Source organism: Crinia signifera, chromosome 9 (assembly GCF_055691185.1).
Source record: "Crinia signifera chromosome 9, ASM5569118v1, whole genome shotgun sequence".
NCBI classification, from domain to species: Eukaryota; Metazoa; Chordata; class Amphibia; order Anura; family Myobatrachidae; genus Crinia; species Crinia signifera.
In genome coordinates, this window is record NC_139225.1 from 77,831,464 (window position 1) to 77,854,232 (window position 22,769).

General features: G+C 46.5%; 1 pseudogene; it reads left to right on the forward strand.

Annotated features, from left to right (window-relative positions):
- LOC146035689 (ubiquitin carboxyl-terminal hydrolase 12-like) overlaps nucleotides 1-22,769 on the forward strand; it is a 118,400-nt pseudogene that overhangs the window by 11,274 nt on the left and 84,357 nt on the right.

The window sequence follows — 22,769 nt, forward strand, 5'->3', positions numbered from 1 at the left end:
TGCACTAGCGGGAGGTGTAGGGTTAGGCTGCAGGTGACAAGGGTTATACACTAGGAGGAGGCGTAGGGTTAGGCTGCAGGTGACATTGGTAATACACTAGGGGGAGGTGTAGGGTTAGGCTGCAGGTGACAAGGGTTATACACTAGGGGGAGGTGTCGGGTTAGGCTGCAGGTGACATGGGTTATACACTAGGAGGAGGCGTAGGGTTAGGCTGCAGGTGACGTGGGTAATACACTAGGGGGAGGTGTAGGGTTATGCTGCATGTGACATGGGTTATACACTAGGGGGAGGTGTAGGGTTAGGCTGCAGGTGACATGGGTTATGCACTAGCGGGAGGTGTAGGGTTAGGCTGCAGGTGACAAGGGTTATACACTAGGAGGAGGCATAGGGTTAGGCTGCCGGCCACTCTGCAAGATAGGCATCAGATCTCTAACAATATTGCTTGGATTGCATACTGGATGATGTTGAATGTGACCACGCATGGGTTTCATGCACATTGAGTGTACACACTGAGCGAGGTCGGCGATATGACCGTCCGATCCGCCTGATCAGATGACATATCGCTCTGTGTTCACCCAGTGTAAGTTTTATGTACAGCTCTGTTTTATGAAGAATAATCTGAAGTACACGGTGTTGCCTGTGTTTAACTCTTCTGTTTATTAAGTGATCAATGAGTTGGGTGTAACTGTCAACATTTAAAAAATAATAAACAGCTTAGCAGCTCTTCCAACACACCCATGAGGTGGCTGCGCAGTGTCGTTTTTTTTAATGGGGTGTCGCCGGTAGCCCTAATCCCCAGATCACAGAGAAGGAAAGTAGTGACTGCTTAGAGTCTTTTTAGCAGTAGTGTACAGTTGGCACATTACATCTTCAGAGACGTAGCAGGGCAGGCAGCAGGTACAGGATTAGGGATGCCAATCCCGGGGCATTTTTTCAATCCCGGGATTCGGGATTGAAAAATACTCAATCCCGGGATTCCCGGGATCCCGGGATTGGCTTTCCTAATAAAAAGACTGCCCCGCAATTACTGCCCCAGTAATTACAATGTAATTTCTTACATTTGATGGTTGCCTGGTGGGGGGACTGGTCGTCCATGCCGCTGGCATGCTGGCTGGGTGAGCGGGTGGGCGCGCAGGCTGGCTGGGTGGACGCTTGTGCTGGGCGGGTGGGCACGCTGGCTGGGCGGGTGGGCGGCGTGGCATTACAATGCCGGGCGTGACCTCTGCCTGCGCAGCATGACCTCATCTCACGCTGAGAGGTCACGCTGCACACGGTGCTGCCGGGAGAAGTCGGGCAGCGTCTGAGCGATGCTCAGACGCTGCCCGGCATTAGACTGCGCGCATGCGCAGTCTAATCCCGAAATCCCGGGATTGGAAACTCCAATCCCGGGATTGAAATCCCGGCGTTTTGGGGCCAAATCCCGGGATCCCGCCGATCCCGATCCCGGGATTGGCCACCCTATACAGGATGTTTCTAGGGTGTTTTGTGCAGGTCGCCGTTAAATGATGAAATAGTATCCGGCTCCATTGGCACGTTATGATATGTTTTACCCCATTTAGGGCCAACAAATTGTATGTTGTCAAATAGGATTTGGTCGGTGGCAGGAATTGGCTCTTTCAAAGCTTCACTGTAGGAAACATCTAGATTGTTGAAGCGTTTGTGCGGTTGGACAACTGGGGATGCAGCTTTTCCAGTTTCTATTCTTTTCCAGTTAACTGAAGAAAAGAAGGGGTGTTTTCGCACATTGCCATTTACCCCGAGCCGGAGGGTGGGCGTTTTGCACAGGAGTTCAGATATAAAGTCCTTTGCTACGAGATCAGTAAGCCCTTGATATGATGGTTCTTGGTAAAGGACCCTTATATTTATCGCTTCACTATTGCATCCAGGAAAAGGGTTGGACTTTAGGATGAGGGCATACAGCATAACACCAAGGGCAAACCAGTCTACACCTGCATCGTATGACTGGTGTGTTAACAGTTCTGGAGCCATGTAGCCAGGTGTTCCAACTGTGGCATTGCTTGTTCCACATGCATTCACTAGGGACAGACCAAAGTCAGTGATTTTTACATGTCCGTCCGTGGTCAGCAAAACGTTGTCCAGTTTCAGGTCTCGGTGTATTATTCCGCTGGAATGCAAGAACTGCAAACCACAGACCAGTTCTGCCGCTATAAATGTTGTTGTGACTGGGTTCAGCGGTGAGTTCTCTTTCTTAAAATCAAACAGGTCCCCGCCGTCAGCCAGTTCCATCACATAGTATAGATAGCTGTTTGTGTGGAAGGCGGCATATCCGTGGGTCAGAAAAGGACTCTTATGTGCCAACTGTAGTACCCGATGCTCGGCAAAAATGTTCTCCTCTGCCAACAGCTTTGAGTCCCAAATGAGTTGTCTCTTCTTTAAGATCTTAACTGCCACTTTGTCCTTACGAACGGCATCTGTGGCGAGCATCACTTTGCCAAAACTTCCCTCTCCAAGTAGTGAGTGAAAAGTTAATGCTTCCACTGTTAAGGGAGCAGTGCCGCTGTCTCGTTGTCCTCTGCCAATTGCTGTTAGAAATTGATTTTTTTTCTTTTTAAGAAAACCAGCAAATCTACGCCCGCGTCTATGTTTGGCTCCTTTGGGTGATTTATCTCTGGTTATCTCTCGCTCCGGCAGATTTGTTTGGCCTGCCCAATGGCTGCATCCTTCACCTGGATCTTCAGCAATGGGCACGATTTTCCGGTCTCTCACTTGCCAAAATCTGGGACAATTGCTACATAATTTTAAGAACTGATCTCGTTTTTCTTTAAGAAACCCTGCCATTCTCTCAAAACCTCTCTCTATACCTGCAAGAACTGCGTTTTGTTTCCGTTCTTTCTAGAGATGAGCGGGTCCGGATTCCCGAGATCCGACAGATTCGAATATCGGGGATCCGGGCCAGATCCGAGCCGGCTCGGGAGTTCCCTCCTGAATTCCGGACCAATAACGAGGCCGAACGTCATCATCGCGCTGTCGGATTCTCGCGGGATCTTATAAAAGACGCACGCGCGCCCACCATCTTCACTCCAATCTTGGAGAGGGAAGAGGGTGGTTGGGAAGCTCCGTGCTGTGCTCTGTGCCATGTGCTCCGTGACCTGACCTGTGCCCTCACTGCCCTGTGCTGTGCTCCGTGCTGTGCTCCGTGACCTGCCCTCACTGCCCTGTGTTGTAGACTTGAGAGTCAGTGACTGTTTATAGGAATGAGCCCTGTAGTGTGATTTAACTAACTAGGTGCTGCAGTGCTCACACGCAGGGGCTGCAGTGTCCACTGTCCAGGGGCTGTCCTGTGGCCCGTGCCCTGTTGTGATTTATTTAGCCCTAAGCCCTGTGTTGTGATTTATTTAGCAATGAACCCTGTGTTTTTTGTGATTTAACTAACTAACTCAGTGCTGCAGTGCTCACACGTATGGGCTGCAGTGCTGCTGAGTAGTACACTGTGTACAGGGGCTGCAGTAATACAAGGGGCTGTGTCCAGTGTGACGGCCTATATCTTATCCATTGTCCAGTGTCACGAGTCACTCACGACATATATCCTGTGTCCTGTCCTGTGTGACGACTGATGACATATCCTGTGTCCAGTGTGACGACATATATCCTGTGTCCAGTGTGACGACATATATCCTGTGTCCAGCGTGACATATATCCATTGTCCAGTGTGACGACATATATCCTGTGTCCACTGTGACAACATATATCCAGTGTCCAGTTTGACGACATATATCCTGTGTCCAATGTGACGACATATATCCTGTGTCCTGTGTGACGACATATATCCTGTGTCCAGTGTGACGACATATATCCTGTGTCCTGTGTGACGACATATATCCTGTGTCCAGCGTGACATATATCCATTGTCCAGTGTGACGACCTATATCCATTGTCCAGTGTGACGACATATATCCAGTGGCCAGTGTGACGACAATATATCCAGTGTCCAGTGTCACAAGTCACAACATATATCCTGTGTCCAGTGTGACATGTAATGTGTGCCGGCATATATACTGTGTCCAGCGTGACATATATCCATTGTCCAGAGTGACGACATATATCCTGTGTCCACTGTGACGACATATATCCAGTGTGACGACATATATCCTGTGTCCAGTGTGACGACATATATCCTGTGTCCAGTGTGAGGACATATATCCAGTCTCCAGTGTGACGACATATATCCTGTGTCCAGTGGGACGACATATATCCTGTGTCCAGTGGGACGACATATATCCTGTGTCCAGTGTGACATCAAACCATTGTGTGACGGCATATATCCTGTGTCCAGCGTGACATATATCCATTGTCCAGTGTGACGACATATACCCTGTGTCCAGTGTGACGACATATATCCAGTGTCCAGTGTGATATATCCTGTGTCCAGTGTGACGACATATATCCTGTGTCCAGTGTGATGACATATATCCAGTGTCCAGTGTGACATATATCCTGTGTCCAGTGTGACGACATATATCCAGTGTCCAGTGTGACATATATCCATTGTCCAGTGTGACTACATATATCGAGTGTCCAGTGTGACATGTAACCATTGTGTGACTGCATATATCCTGTGTCCAGCGTGACATATATCCATTGTCCAGTGTGACGACATATATCCTGTGTCCAGTGTGACGACATATATCCAGTGTTCAGTGTGACATATATCCTGTGTCCAGTGTGACTACATATATCCAGTGTCCAGTGTGACATGTAACCATTGTGTGACGGCATATATCCTGTGTCCAGCGTGACATATATCCATTGTCCAGTGTGACGACATATATCCTGTGTCCAGTGTGACGACATATATCCAGTGTCCAGTGTGACATCTAACCATTGTGTGACGGCATATATCCTGTGTCCAGCGTGACATATATCCATTGTCCAGTGTGACGACATATACCCTGTGTCCAGTGTGACGACATATATCCAGTGTCCAGTGTGATATATCCTGTGTCCAGTGTGACGACATATATCCTGTGTCCAGTGTGATGACATATATCCAGTGTCCAGTGTGACATACATCCTGTGTCCAGTGTGACGACATATATCCAGTGTCCAGTGTGACATATATCCATTGTCCAGTGTGACTACATATATCGAGTGTCCAGTGTGACATGTAACCATTGTGTGACGGCATATATCCTGTGTCCAGCGTGACATATATCCATTGTCCAGTGTGACGACATATCCTGTGTCCAGTGTGACGACATATATCCAGTGTTCAGTGTGACATATATCCTGTGTCCAGTGTGACTACATATATCCAGTGTCCAGTGTGACATGTAACCATTGTGTGACGGCATATATTCTGTGTCCAGCGTGACATATATCCAGTGTCCAGTGTGACATATATCCATTGTCCAGTCTGACTACATATATCGAGTGTCCAGTGTGACATGTAACCATTGTGTGACGGCATATATCCTGTGTCCAGCGTGACATATATCCATTGTCCAGTGTGACGACATATCCTGTGTCCAGTGTGACGACATATATCCAGTGTTCAGTGTGACATATATCCTGTGTCCAGTGTGACTACATATATCCAGTGTCCAGTGTGACATGTAACCATTGTGTGACGGCATATATCCTGTGTCCAGCGTGACATATATCCATTGTCCAGTGTGACGACATATATCCTGTGTCCAGTGTGACAACATATATCCAGTGTCCAGTGTGACGACATATATCCTGTGTCCAGTGTGATGACATATATCCTGTGTCCCGTGTGATGACATATATCCTGTGTCCAGTGTGATGACATATATCCAGTGTCCAGTGTGACATGTAACCATTGTGTGACGGCATATATCCTGTGTCCAGCGTGACATATATCCAGTGTCCAGTGTGACGACATATGGCCTGTGTCCAGTGTGATGACATATATCCAGTGTCCAGTGTGACATATCCTGTGTCCAGTGTGACGACATATATCCTGTGTCCAGTGTGACAACATTTATCCAGTGTCCAGTGTGACGACATATGTCCAGTGTGACATATATCCATTGTCCAGTGTGACTACATATATCCATTGTCCAGTGTGACGACATATATCCAGTGTCCAGTGTGACGACATATATCCAGTGTCCAGTGTGACGACATATATCCAGTGTCCAGTGTGACATGTAACCATTGTGTGACGGCATATATCCAGTGTCCAGCGTGACATATATTCATTGTCCAGTGTGACGACATATATCCTGTGTCCAGTGTGACATGTAACTATTATGTGACGGCATATATCCTGTGCCCAGTGTGACATATCCTGTGTCCAGTGTGACAACATATATCCTGTGTCCAGTGTGACGACATTTATCCAGTGTCCAGTGTGACGACATATATCCAGTGTCCAGTGTGACATATATCCATTGTCCAGTGTGACTACATATATCCATTGTCCAGTGTGACGACATATATCCAGTGTCCGGTGTGACGTCATATATCCAGTGTCCAGTGTGACGACATATATCCAGTGTCCAGTGTGACGACATATATCCAGTGTCCAGTGTGACAACATATATCCAGTGTCCAGTGTGACATGTAACCATTGTGTGACGGCATATATCGAGTGTCCAGCGTGACATATATCCATTGTCCAGTGTGACGACATATATCCTGTGTCCAGTGTGACATGTAACTATTATGTGACGGCATATATCCTATGCCCAGCGCTGCATATATCCATTGTCCAGTGTGACGACATATATCAGGGTTGCCGACCCTTCCGGAATTTCCGGGAGTCTCCCGAAAATCGGGTCCCCCTCCCGGCCCCCCGGAAGGGTGGGCAACCCTCCCGGATTCAGGGGGGACCCCTGCTGACCCCCGGATCGCGGCATTAAAATGCCGCAATCCTCGGGTCTCAGAGGAGGGGGCGGAGCTAAAACGGCACAGTCGTGTCATTTTAGCCCCGCCCCCTCCACGGAGATCCGTGAATTAGCTGCTTTAACAGCATGGGCGGGGCTTAGTGATGTCACCCGCAAGCCCCGCCCCCTGAGTGGCTGCTGAATCTCTCCTCTCCGGGCTTCTTAAAGTTGGCAACCCTGACATATATCCTGTGTCCAGTGTGACGACTTATATCCAGTGTCCAGTGTGACGACATACTGTATATCCTGTGTCCAGTGTGACGACATATATCCAGTGTCCAGTGTGACATGTAACCATTGTGTGACGGCATATATCCAGTGTCCAGCGTGACATATATCCATTGTCCAGTGTGACGACATATACCCTGTGTCAAGTGTGACGACATATATCCAGTGTCCAGTGTGACATATCCTGTGTCCAGTGAGACAACATATATCCTGTGTCCAGTGTGATGACATATATCCAGTGTCCAGTGTGACATATATCCTGTGTCCAGTGTGACGACATATATCCAGTGTCCAGTGTGACATATATCCATTGTCCAGTGTGACTACATATATCCAGTGTCCAGTGTGACATGTAACCATTGTGTGACGGCATATATCCTGTGTCCAGCGTGACATATATCCATTGTCCAGTGTGACGACATATATCCTGTGTCCAGTGTGATGACAGATATCCTGTGTCCAGTGTGACGACATATATCCAGTGTCCAGTGTGACATGTAACCATTGTGTGACGGCATATATCCTGTGTCCAGCGTGACATATATCCATTGTCCAGTGTGACGACATATGGCCTGTGTCCAGTGTGATGACATATATCCAGTGTCCAGTGTGACATATCCTGTGTCCATTGTGACGACATATATCCTGTGTCCATTGTGACGACATATATCCTGTGTCCAGTGTGACGACATATATCCAGTGTCCAGTGTGACATATATCCTGTGTCCAGTGTGTCGACATATATCCAGTGTCCAGTGTGACATATATCCATTGTCCAGTGTGACTACATATATCCAGTGTCCAGTGTGACATGTAACCATTGTGTGACGGCATATATCCTGTGTCCAGTGTGACATCTATCCATTGTCCAGTGTGATGACATATATCCTGTGTCCAGTGTGACGACATATATCCAGTGTACAGTGTGACATATATCCTGTGTCCAGTGTGACGACATATATCCTGTGTCCAGTGTGACATGTAACCATTGTGTGACGGCATATATCCTGTGTCCAGCGTGACATCTATCCATTGTCCAGTGTGATGACATATATCCTGTGTCCAGTGTGACATATATCCTGTGTCCAGTGTGACGACATATATCCTGTGTCCAGTGTGACGACATATATCCAGTGTCCAGTGTGACATGCAGCGGTGTAGCTAGTTGTCATGGTGCCCGGAGCAAGGGCATATTTCGCGCCCCCCCCCCCCAGTAATAAATTGGGGGCGTGGCTAACATGTGTTGGCATGTTACATTTGAAAAGAAAAAACTTAAAAACACTGTAACGTAATCTGCTGCGCTATATAAGACACTGTAACAGAATCTGCTGCGCTATATAAGACGCTGTAACAGAATCTGCTGCGCTATATAAGACGCTGTAACGGAATCTGCTGCGCTATATAAGACGCTGTAACGGAATCTGCTGCGCTATATAAGACGCTGTAACGGAATCTGCTGCGCTATATAAGACGCTGTAATGGAACATGCTGCACTATATAAGGTGCTGTAACGTAATCTGCTGCACTATATAAGACGCTGTAACAGAATCTGCTGCGCTATATAAGACGCTGTAACGGAATCTGCTGCGCTATATAAGACGCTGTAACGGAATCTGCTGCGCTATATAAGACGCTGTAACAGAATCTGCTGCGCTATATAAGACACTGTAACGGAATCTGCTGTGCTATATAAGACGCTGTAATGGAACATGCTGCACTATATAAGGTGCTGTAACGTAATCTGCTGCGCTATATAAGACACTGTAACGTAATCTGCTGTGCTATACAAGACACTAACGGAATCTGCTGCGCTATATAAGGTGCTGTAACTGAATCTGCTGCGCTATATAAGACGCTGTAACGGAATCTGCTGTGCTATGTAAGACACTGTAACTGAATCCGCTGCGCTATATAAGATGCTGTAAATAAATATATATATATACACATAAAGATATATACAGCAGGGCGTCAGAAAAAGCCAGAGAGATTCACTCTCCCCCCCACCCTTTCCCTCCCCCAGGCCCCACCGATCCCCCAAACCCCAAGTTTATAATACCAAGTTTAGAACATCGTTAATTAGCTGTATTAAAAAAAAATCCACCTTCACCTTGATCCTTAGATAAATGATTGCAGCAGGTCCAGGGCGGCACGGGCAGCAGCAGAAAACTTTCTCCTCCTCCAGGATACAGCCAGCGCTTTGGATGTTCTGATGACGCTGCTGTAGCCAGGGAGGAGGGTAGCATGGGCAGGTGACTCTGGGAGGAGTCTGGAGTTCTGGAATCTGCTCTCTGCGTCCCGAGCAGCAGCAACTTAGAGTGTGAGCAGTGAGTAAGACGCCCGGCCTCACCGTCCGTGATCTTTGGACCGGGTGAGCAGGGCAGGAGGCAGGCGCCGGTCAGGGCAGCCGCCGGCGCACGCTGCGCCGGCGGCTGCCCTGTCCAGTGTGACGACATATATCCTGTGTCCAGTGTGACATGTAACCATTGTGTGACGGCATATATCCTGTGTCCAGCGTGACATCTATCCATTGTCCAGTGTGATGACATATATCCTGTGTCCAGTGTGACATATATCCTGTGTCCAGTGTGACGACATATATCCTGTGTCCAGTGTGACGACATATATCCAGTGTCCAGTGTGACATGCAGCGGTGTAGCTAGTTGTCATGGTGCCCGGAGCAAGGGCATATTTCGCGCCCCCCCCCCCCAGTAATAAATTGGGGGCGTGGCTAACATGTGTTGGCATGTTACATTTGAAAAGAAAAAACTTAAAAACACTGTAACGTAATCTGCTGCGCTATATAAGACACTGTAACAGAATCTGCTGCGCTATATAAGACGCTGTAACAGACGCTGTAACAGAATCTGCTGCGCTATATAAGACGCTGTAACGGAATCTGCTGTGCTATATAAGACGCTGTAATGGAACATGCTGCACTATATAAGGTGCTGTAACGTAATCTGCTGCGCTATATAAGACACTGTAACGTAATCTGCTGTGCTATACAAGACACTAACGGAATCTGCTGCGCTATATAAGGTGCTGTAACTGAATCTGCTGCGCTATATAAGACGCTGTAACGGAATCTGCTGTGCTATGTAAGACACTGTAACTGAATCCGCTGCGCTATATAAGATGCTGTAAATAAATATATATATATACACATAAAGATATATACAGCAGGGCGTCAGAAAAAGCCAGAGAGATTCACTCTCCCCCCCACCCTTTCCCTCCCCCAGGCCCCACCGATCCCCCAAACCCCAAGTTTTTAATACCAAGTTTAGAACATCGTTAATTAGCTGTATTAAAAAAAAAATCCACCTTCACCTTGATCCTTAGATAAATGATTGCAGCAGGTCCAGGGCGGCACGGGCAGCAGCAGAAAACTTTCTCCTCCTCCAGGCTACAGCCAGCGCTTTGGATGTTCTGATGACGCTGCTGTAGCCAGGGAGGAGGGTAGCATGGGCAGGTGACTCTGGGAGGAGTCTGGAGTTCTGGAATCTGCTCTCTGCGTCCCGAGCAGCAGCAACTTAGAGTGTGAGCAGTGAGTAAGACGCCCGGCCTCACCGTCCGTGATCTTTGGACCGGGTGAGCAGGGCAGGAGGCAGGCGCCGGTCAGGGCAGCCGCCGGCGCACGCTGCCCGCTAGTACTATTATTAGTATTATCTAGTGCACAGATCATTTGCGGAGGGGGGGGCGGGCCGTCGGCGCCATTCGACCAATCGGCACCCGGAGCGTGAGCTCCAGTGGCTCCACCCTCTCTATGCCTCTGGTGACATGTAACCATTGTGTGATGGCATATATCCAGTGTCCAGCGTGACATATATCCATTGTCCAGTGTGACGACATATATCCTGTGTCCAGTGTGATGACATATATCCATTGTCCATTGTCAGTAGCGCAAGCAGGGGGGGGGGGGGTTTCTGAGTACCCATAAACCCCCCCCCAGGAGTCTAAGGACCCTATGCTGAAAGCTGAGGGTCCCCTCTTTCCATCGGTATAAGAATTTTAAAAATCGGCCCTTGGGAACCGGAGATATCTGACTTCAAAGCAGTGGTCCCCATCCAAGCCTATTAATTGCTCTTCCCAGTCAGATATTTCAGGTTCTGTCTGACTTAGAGTTTTTTTTAGGGTATATTACAAAAGCTGGGGCTCCCCCCCCCCCCCCCCCTTTGATGGACACTAGAAGCTTGTCTCTACTGTTCCCAAAATCAGAGATATCAGCCTTCCAGCAGCTGATTACTGCTCCAGCTCCACACACCTGGTATGTAGTTTTATATCCTCGTTGGCAAATTGCTCTGCCTCCTGAACTCTGACCCCGGTAGTCCCCAATACCATTTGGTAGGTGGGATTCTCTAGTTTTTCATTCCATTAAAATCTAAGAAATCTATTTCCAGGAACTGGAGATATCTGCAGTCAAGCAAGCTGTCCTCCCACCAGAAAATTATGAATAATATGCCCACTCCACTATACACCGCTCCTCTGAGGTGGCAATCTATTGAGATTGGAGACGAAATGGATATTTCGACTAGAAGCCACGAAACCGAAAGGACTGAATGAGAGGCTACCATTGGAGACTCTGCTCTAAGTTTGCAAGAGAGGTCTAGGACCAAGGACATCACTTCGGTGACCCCATCACCAACACACTAGATGTAGTGTAGCATTCATCATAAATAGAATGAAAATTGGTAGGACCCACACCAGCACTGACCGTGACCTAATTAATTAATTATTTGTTGCATCCTAGCAATTATATAGAAGTTTCATCAGTAATATCACCATGTTCAAGCTAAAAGAAGATATGCGTATTTAGCGCATCAGTACTGGCACACTTACTAACAGGCGTCTTTACCTGGTTTTTTAATCAGATCCGTTTTAAATTTCCAAATGTATGCACATATCAATAGCACTAGCACTTTATTAATACCAGAAACAGCAGGCATAGGTTCCCTTACATGATAGAATTATTTTTATTTTTATTAGATGTACCACACAATATTTATAATGTTTTTCACGTTTTTTCTTGGAACCATATGCCCATACTGTAATATGCCAGTTATGCACAGCAAATGTTTTTGCACGTATTATATGTATACAGTTTAATCTGCACGCATGTTAATGTCTTTTTTCACCCTGTGCACCCGTTCCTAGGTTCCCCGCCAGCTGAGACGCATCATAGATTAGTCATGCAGGGAGATCTCCTTGGAGACCAAGACGCTTGCGGGTCACGCATAGCGCCTGAGCATTTTCCCCCACCTAAACTTCCGGCTACCGCCAACTTCCGTTTTCCGGAACAAGCAGCGTGAGCAGCAGGCGGGAACCTACACGGGGCACCGGCGGGAAGACATCCTACTTAAGGTAAGATTTCACTATGTCACTTTGTCTTACCCACACGCTTTGATAAAGGAGCGAGAGCTCCGAAACGTCAGCAGCAGCATGTATCTTTGAATACACTTCTTCTATTTAAACAAGACCTCAGAGTGCCATTGTCTTCATTCCCTGTATATATATATATATATATATATATATATATATATATATATATATATATATATATATATATATATATATATATATATATATATATTTTTTTTTTTTTTTTATTATTATTTATATACATTTGGTCTATCTATAATACTTTAACTGACCCGACATATACTGGGTCACCTAAGTGTCCATCTCCGTGCTTTGCTCCGCCCCTCTGGAAACCCCCTTCTGAAAATCCTGCGTTTGCCACTGCTCGGAGTGATGTGCACGGGGCCGCACATCGCATTGGACCTGCTGTTAAATGCATGCAATTTGCCCACTTTTTATGTGATTGGTCACTGCAGTCCCATAAAAAGTGTCCAAATTGCATGCATATCTCCTAGCATAGGGACAGCTTTTATCTTCTCACCCTGTTACGTATATATATATATATTTATTACTATAGCACATGGATATTCTGCAGTTGGATTTATAACTATATTGACATTATTGTATTCCTTTCTGTCTATTGGCAAGTGCTTTGATCACACAGCTTCTGCACAGGGATTTGCAGCGTGATAATAATTATAGTATCGCTAACTGTAGTGGTTCCCACATTTTTGTATCACGGTGTCCTAGTTTTTCTGAATTTTTTTCCTATTGAAAAAAGTATGCCAGCTATCCACATCCATCTGATTATCCCCAGACCCCACACCCTACACCCTGGTCTCCGTCTGGTAGAGAATTGGATAGGTAGGCTATACAGAGCGGCAGGTAATGATGACTGAGTGCACAATGCCCTATGTCTGGTTGATTGTTTTATTATGAGATATACAGATGGGGTCATTCTCTTTGTTGCCTCCAGACCGCCATCTGCAGGTTTCTGGGGGAATGGGGACAGGAGGTGCACGCGCCCCATTCTGGTGGACGACGCATGGCAGTAGTCGCGCTGGGAGCTGCTCTGATGAGAGTTTCTCCATTTGTAACATGGGGGTGACATATAGCAATTTAGGGGTGCCAAATTGAGATTATATCTTGCCACCTCCAACATACAGAACTGTCAGCCATGATGTCATCCTTACATTCCGTTATTTGGTGAGAAACAGGCTCTGTTTGTCCACAAATGTCATGGGCTGTAATGTTAACCACTACACTAGGGGTGGGCAATAACTGTCCCTCTAGCTGTTGTAGAACTACACATCCCAGCATGCCTGGCTACAGTATTTTTAAAGTATTGCAGGGCATGCTGGGATGTGTAGTTTTGAAGCAGCTGGAGGTCCGTTTATTTCCCAACCATGTTTTCATTCAGCTTTGTTCCTGTTGTAATGCCCACTCAGATGAGTCCCAGTAGTGAGCAGTCCATGCTGTCCCAGTAGTGAGGGCTGAGATAATGTCAGTGTTGTGCACTGGGATATATCACAGGGCCTTCCATTGGAAACCCAAAATATACGCACAACAATAAAAGATGAAAAAGAGATTGCAAATAATTAAGATAATAAAAATATAAGATTAAAATCTTTTAATATTGTATTGTATTATAAGTAATGCTGGATTCCATTAATAATGTAACTGTATTGCCTATATTTATTGAAAATGTTTGTATGGTTTGTATATTATATGTTAAGGTGGGTTTTGTATTGAATGAATCATCCCCATTTTCTGTATGTTTGGGTAAATCCTTGATAAACCTGAGATCAATAAGTACATCTGAATACCGATTGGCTGTGGCATCTGTTAAATATGGATGACCCCAACTATCATCTGAGGAAACCGCTATAGCCTTAACAGCAGAGAAAAGTTGGGGTCTACACACTATAACCTATCCTTGCCCATTGCTACTTGCATATGAACTGAACGCCCTCCCTCTGATTAGACAGCTACATTTCCATAGAGACAGCTTGGACCGGCATGGCTGCTACTTCATTGCAGCCCTGGCTCTCTGCTAACCTTATCCCTACTCCTCCTCTTCATCAAGCGGGTTTGGATCTGACAGCACTAGAAGTGTGTATCTGCCCCCTGCTAGCAGTGTTTTGGTCTTAACAGCGTGCAGGTGGACGCTGATGTTACCTGAGCCCTGCAATGGCTCCCTGCCAGTGGTGATCATGTCACCTTCCGGCGTGTGGGTCTATCATTGCTGTTATCAGAGTCCTGCATCAGCTCCCTGTCACCAGTTGTATCCATACTTGTCCTCACTGTGCAGGTCTGGTGCTGATGCTCCCGGCACAATGCCTGCTGTCCCTATGCAGCGCAAAAGGTTGGCATCTAATTCACTTATCTATTTCCAGTGGTTCTATTGAGCCTTGAGTCCTGTTGGAGAAAGTGCGCTATATAAATTAAACTTACTTCTTATTGCTTCTTAAAACAACCAGTTCATCATAAGTCAGTGTATCCAGCCCCTTGAATTCCAATTGGAATTTGCTATATAGTCAACAATGTCACCTAAGGCTGGACCTCTACTACCGTTTATGCCTTGACCAATATCCATGTCGTTGGAAGAAAATCATCTTGCACTACATTAAACACCTGTTCACTGGGCATAGCGCTCATCTATGGACATTAAATTATAATTGGTCGGTTGATGGTGATTGTGCATTGCCTATTTGGATTGTTGATCGACAATATTAATTTATAAGTCAGTTGAATATCTTTATGTCTATATATGCAAATATTACAAAATATATATTCTCCTTATTTGTGTCTACATAAATTCATTTCCAGATTACATTTTGGAGCTGCATAATTTAAATTAGAATTTAATGAGCTCAGAGTGTTTTAAAGAATTATGAATTATTCTTTTGCACCTGATAATTATTGCTTTCTATAATAACAAGGCAGGGGCGTAACTAGTACTTTGTGCGCCCCATAGCAATATTATGAAATGGCCCCCACCATTGTCACTACAAATTCTCTTCTGGGGGGGACAGAAGAGAGACTATATGAGGCAGAGTTCAATTTTAATTCAGCGCACTGCAAATAGCACTGGGTTGGAGCTTCTGAGGCTTTCCAATTGGAAGCGCTATTATGACGGAGAATGACAATATTCACCGAAGTAACAGCACTCTGAGACTAAAGTGTCTTATCGCACTGCTGTGTTCGCACCACACTAGGGCACAACACAGCATTGCCAAGATAGTTTTGTGGGATTTCTGCTTGCAAAACTCCTGGGGTGCACGCAGACTCCACTAGTCAGACTTAACAGTGCGCTGATAAATAATGCTGGGGAGCTTTATCACAGCACTGTTCACAGTGCGCTGAATTGAATGACCGCTGGGAAAGAAAGGGGGCTTCATGGAAAAAAGGGGGAGCAAGAGAGACAGGGAGGTGTGCGAACAGGAGTGTGAGAACAAAATCATAGGGAGAGAGAGTGTGTTAGGGAGAGAAAGGGGGAGAGACCGTACCAGTTAGATAAGGTCAGCTAGAGAGGGAGGAAATAGAGAGGGGAAGTGTGGGGAGGAGAGAGATTAGTGGCAGAGAGAGAGATAAAGAGAGCCGAGACGGAGGAGGAATGAGAAAGAGGGGACAGAGGGGTAGGGTAGAGAATGAGGAGAGGGGTGAAGAGGGAGGTTTTTCGATCACATGCTCCTATTCTCCGTGCACCTGGTCACAGGCTCCCCCTCTCTCCAGCTCCTGATCACAGGCTTCTCCCCTCCGGGCACAAGCTCCTCTCTGAGGGCATTCAGACACATGACCCAATTCAGACCTGCTTGCTGGGCTGCGTGTGTTTGGAACCCAGTGAGCAGGTTGACACCGCACTGCTGAGTGCACGCCTACAGCCTTCCGTGCCCCTGTGCAGGTACACATCAGTTTGCTAGCACCTGCACAGAGGAGAAAGCATTCAGTGGTTACTTATCATCAAAGGATTTCTCCTCTCCCTGGCTCTCGTGGCATGACCCAGGAGCCTGCTGGGTTTGAAGCAAAATAGGGTCGGGCACCAATGTCATGCACCTGCCCTAAACAGACAAATGAACGTTCGTGCTAACCTGTCCAACGGTTTTATGGGCGCTCTCACCAGTTTTTGTGGGCATGCCCATGAGATGCCAGGTGACCACCCATGCACATCTCCTCCTGTCAATCAGAGCCTTGCCAAGTGAAACATTTCTGAAGACGCCCTCAGCCGGCCCTGCGCTTGTGAGTTACTGACATGTGCATGTGCAATGGAGCCACCTTAGGAATATGGGCTGAATTCAGACTTTTGTGTGCAGGTCTGAATCGGCCCCACAGGCTCCTCCTCTCTGGGCGCCCCGGGCACAGGCTCCTCCTCTCTGGGCACCTGAGCACCTCTCCAGGCGCCATTAAGGCGCTGAGCACTTGGAGATAATATGAATTCTACTGTATGTCCTACCTTGCGAACTACTCCTGTATGATAAGAGAAAAAAGTCTTGTTGTTTTCTGGAGGTACATCCAAAATTAGAAATGATTGGTTTATCAAAATGTTAGGTACATACATTTTAATAGATTAAAACTAAAAAGTATCACTCACATCACAAAATAAACAGGATACCGTCCTGATTAGGAAGAAGGGAAAAAAATGTAAAGCAGAATTAATTTATTTATTTCCAGTTTCTTATATTGCGCAGCAGTTTCCGTTGCGCTTTACAATGGTAAAAGAAGGGTGATAGAGACTGCTGCAGTGAGGGGTGCGGGTCCCCCTGGGTGTTATCTGCTGAGGGGTGACATGTAGGAGCCGGCAATGTACTTACACTGGTCTCCAGTGGCAGCCTGTATTTATGGGACCCCGAAGTGATGAACCAGCTATAAAGCCACGCCCCTACTGGCATGTACATACCTTTTTGCCTGCACTCTTCTTTGTTTGTAGTACCCCCACACTATGGCCCTTATTCTGGTTCACTTGCAAAGGCAAATTCATTTTCAAATGGACAGAACAATGTGCACTGCAGGGGGGACAGATGCAATTCTCTCTGAACATGTTACATCTGCCCCACCTGCAGTGCACATGGTTTTGTCCATTTGAGAAGGATTTTGCCTTTGCGAGTGAACCAGAACAAGAGCCTTCGTGTAACTATACCTGGTGGGCTGTGGTGGTGTAGTTTTAAAAGCAAGTCTTTAAAATAGTAGAGAGGTTAAATAAATAAAACCTATTAAAATTGTAATAGCTATTCGATCTCCATCTGTTGAAAATGTTCAGACAGTTGAAAAACACCTGGAATGGCGAAAAATTGAACAATCTAGCGACAATGCAGATGCTATATGTAAAAAGTTGGGTACTTGTGTATTTTGGCGGCGCCCATCGCATCGCATACCATAAGGCATGCGATGCGATGCGATATCGCGCAATATTGTACAATGGCATACAATTTTAAAATTGTATGCCATTGTATATGGCATACAATGCCATACCATGCGATGCGATTAAACATTGTATAAGCACCCTAATGGGTGCTTATAATGTTAAATGCACCCCCACGCCACCCCCCCACTATAAACGTGAACCCGAAGCGTGGCGAGCGCAGTGAGCCCGCGATTGGCGGCGGTACGCGTCCTCTGACCTTTTCATACCCCCACTATCCACGTCGGCGTGGAGATGAGAATAGAAAGTGTGGCGAGCGCAGCGAGCCACCGAGTCCGAAGCGTGGCGAGCGGACAGGGATACCTGTGAAGCCCGCAAGGGGACTCTGATACCTGTGAAGGTATCCGCGTCCCCTCGCAGGGCACGCTGCGCTCGCCACGCTTCGGGCTCGGTGGCTCGCTGCGCTCGCCACACTTCTATTCTCAACTCCACGCCGACGTGGATAGTGGGGGTATGAAAAGGTCAGAAGACGCGTACCGCCGCCGCTCGCCACGCTTCGGGTTCACGTTTATAGTGGGGAGGGGGGTGGCGTCGGGGTGCATTTAACATTGTAAGCACCCATTAGGGTGCTTAAACAATCTTTCATATAATAGGGGCAAAAATCGCGTCGCATCGCATGCCATCGGGTGCATGGCATGCGATGCGATGAAAACATCGCGCGATGGAGATCGGGGGCGCCGCCAAAATACACAAGTACCAAAAGTTGTATTTGCATGGGGGAAAGACAGATGAAAATGGCCAAAATTGAATAGGTGTGTGCCGATATTATCGCCATACATTGAATATTCGGGTAAGGTTCTGGAAGTTAAGGTTATCGTTCCAATCTCTGCTCTAGTAGCATACCCGGGATGGTATTGATAATCCTGACATGCATTATCCCAATGGTTGTGATTCTGACAGATCCCAGTATTTTAATCCTAATCCCTGTACTTTTGGGATTCTCACTGTCTGGATGCTGCTGTCAGTATTCTGACCATCGGTATGGTGTCTGACTGTATATTAACTACATTTTGAATACCCCAATTTTCTGGTAAGATGACTGATATAATAGCCTCTAGCCTTCATAATGTGTTTTTTTGCACTGTGGAACCCTTGTGGCGCCATATGAATAAAGGAGGTGAACAATAACAATAATGATGATGATTATAATAAATATTCTTCATTGAATTCTAGTCTCTCCAGAACATGATTTATCTATTATTTTCTCTATGGAATTCTACTTGGGGGATACTTGCCTACTTTGGTGTCGCTTGGAGAGGAGAGACTGATCTCTGGGGGGGGGGGGGGGGGGGGGTGGAGCAGACGCTAATGTTAGTAAGCACCACACCCATTCCAGATAAATGCTGTGATTCGCAGCACTTCCGGGAGATGTCGGGGCTAATTCTCATCATTTTAGCCCCGCTTCCTCCCCAAACTGCCTCAAACGACAGCTTCAAACTCCAGGGGTCAAAGAAAAATTGCAGGATACTTGCCAACCTTTCCGTGAGACAGGGAGGCGGATGCAAATTTCGGGAGCCTTGCGGCCATTATGGGAGCGTAGGCAAGTATGACTTGGGCACTGCATACAAGTAATGGCCTGGTGTAGTGTTTAGCTGTTCTCTTGTTCAATAGATTGGAAATTGTACATGCGTTTTATTTTAATTTTTTTAATGAAGTTAGTCAAGTAGCAGGAATCTGGCAAAGGTCAGAATTAATGTAACAAGATCCTACTTATGTTACAGTGAGCAGTCACTGAAATATTTGTTTCTATTGTTCCCTCACTATCCCTTTCCAACTGCATTGGTAAGAAGAAGTGAGTGCAATATTTTCTGGCGACCATATATACAGTATGTGTGTGGAGTGTTTTCATTCTGTATATTTTATGTTTATTATTTGTACAGTGAGTTTATAAATGTTTTTTATTTAATAAATATGAAAGGTCTGTATATTTTTGAGGTTTAAATTTCTATGCTCCTTGTCTGCCTCTAATGCTGTGTACACATGGTGAGATTTGACATGAGATTTTGACTATATAGTCAAAATCACATGCACATCCCATGCACATCGTATGCAGATCGCACAGGTTTTTTTACTTTGCGATCCCGAGGCGCGCTCCCGTGACAGCACAAATCGAATCCCAGATAAACAGGGCAGCAATGACTATATAGTGCAAATCTAATCTGATTGTATGAAGTGTATGTAAAAAAAATACAGCGATAGCAAAGATTGTATAGCACTCGAATCTTAAGTTGAAGAGCAAGGGAATCTCACCCACTGCTAATTCATTTGTATCTATATGAACAACCTATGACATTTCTCATTATAAACTGGTTATTAAGGCTTATTAGGTCTCTGTATTCTCAGATCAATTCTATTTTATATTTGGGCTTTTAATTCTCTACAGCTATTGTTATTTCCCAGGGAAACACTTTCCTTCAACAAGGGAATAATGTTGTATTGGGCATAATTTAATAGTTACCAAGTAGTTGCTATTTGTCTTTACTGTGGCAACCCTTTAACATATGGTAAATGGTTCTCCAGACATTGTATATGACTAACTTTATTATTATTACTAGCCAAATAAATAGCAGTGTGAAGTCGCCGACAACCTCTGTTATACTATTGCAGGGGTAGCCGACTCCAGTCCTCGAGAGCTACCAACAGTTCACGTTTTCCAGCTCATTTCGCAGGAACACAGGTGCACTCATTACTGCCTGACACATTTTAAAAGAGCCACAAGTGGAGTTAATTACTTCACTTGTGATTCTGTGAGGAGACATGGAAAACGTTAACTGTTGGTAGCTGGGCTGGAGTTAGCTATCCCTGTACTATTGGATGTAGCCACTAGGGATGCCAATCCCAGGGCATTTTTTCCATCCCGGGTTCCGGGATGGAAAAATGCTCAATCCCGGGATCCTGGGATTGGCATCCACACCAAAAATGCCATTATTTTCAATAAACCCACACCGGCCGACCCGCACATTTACTTACATTAGGCAGCGGGCGGGCAGCCAGGAGTGGGTTTGGAGGTGCACGGTGCAGGCGGAGGCAGACCGGCGGGCAGGCGGACGGGCGGAGAAGAGGCGGGCAGTGACTGGTGACGTATGGCCTGCGCAGCGTGACTTCTACTGCCACACTACGCAGGCCACACGCCTGGGTCAGGCTACGGGAATAGCCGGGCAGCGTCTGAGCGAGTGCTCAGACGCTGCCCGGCATTAGACTGCGCATTGAAATCTCTGACTTCTTTAGGCCAAATTCAGGGATCCCGCCGATCCCGTGATTGGCCACACTAGTAGCCACTGACCATATTGCTTGTGAAATACCGAGTAATCACTTCTCAGTGCACCAATGAGGACTACTGCATGTATCCAAAGGTGTATGATTCTCAGGGTAAAGAAACCCCAGAATGATCACACACCCTGCTGGAGACACATAGAAGTGTCTAAGTAGAATCCTATGGACGCTAGCAGTTTTAAGGAGGCCTGTTTCAGAGATGTATGCAAACCTGATTTTTTTCCCCTGCAGTTATTTTCATTTTAAGTTACACTGAGCATGTGTTGTAATATCTTGCAACAGTGGTCACCGAGAGGATATGGGTCATTATAGTAGAAGTAGCAGCAAAATCGCCATCATGTGACCATTTTGGTTGTCTGTCTAAAACTGCGTCTTCAGTCCAGTAGCAGCTGCAATGTCCCCTGTGTGTTACATTATGCGGCCATGCTGCGTGATTATAGGGCTGCCTACGTAGAATTTCGATAATCGCCTGATCTATTGCTACTGCAGCAGAATGCAACTACTATTACATACCACCTGCTGCATTACCAATACAGCGGTATCACTACTTCCAAGGATGTGGTAGTGATAGCAGCTCCAACTGCAAGTGAATCAGGCCTACTGTGCAGCAACTATGCTGACGGATGTCAGGGCAGAAACTAGGGTTTCCGGCGCCCGGGGCAAGGCAGTCATTTAGTGCCCCCCCTTCCCCTTGACGGGGGGGGGACCAAATAACCGCCTTGCCCCTGGCGCCGGAGACCCCCTCCCTGCTGACAACATACATACCTATGTGCAGCCAGCGGGGTTCCGGGGACAGGCAGCGGGGTTCCGGGGACTGGTGTAGCCGCTCTAGAGGCAGCTTGACTCCGTCCGTCTCCTACTAGCGCGGCGGCGGGAAGCGCTGATGACTTTGAAAAGAATTCTTCTGAATTCAGCCAATCAGCGTCCAGCAAGTCTTTTCAAAGTCATCAGCGCTTCCTGCCGCAGCGCTAGTAGGAGACGGACGGAGTCAAAGTAAGCTGCCGCTACAGCGGCTACACCAGTCCCCGGAACCCCGCTGCATGTCACTGAACCTCCGCTGGCTGTCCCCGGACCTGACAGCGTCCTCCCCCCCCCTCCAGCGCCCGGTGCGCGTGACCCCCCAGCCCCCCCCCTCCCTAGTTACGGCCCTGCGGATGTGAACACTGAAATTAGATGGGAAGAATACATGAACGTACTGTAGTGCTTTTGATTTTGCCTTGCTAAACTTTAATAGGCCCAATGTTTTTCAAATGTGAAATGCAGGAATTTGGCATAACAGAGGGATTTAACCTTTGAACATAGTTGTGCAATCTTTCACTCTTTAAATGATTTTTTAACTACTAGTGACATTTGTAAGGAGAAATGGGGCAGCTCACAATAGCCGCCAATCAGTGGTCTGGATACTTAGAAACTAATGTTAGTAGAGCTTGTTGTGCCCAGCTTAGTGCTGTCTGTACGAACTACTATGAAATACTGTACTACCATAAAGCCAGAGAAGATGGAGATCTGTTTATTTGTCACAGTAATGTGATCTTTGATCTCAGTCTTGCAATGTATGTGGATTCAGGGAAAGGGGTAGATAAAATACGTCTGATCCGTCTTCAGCACCATGCCTGGTCCCA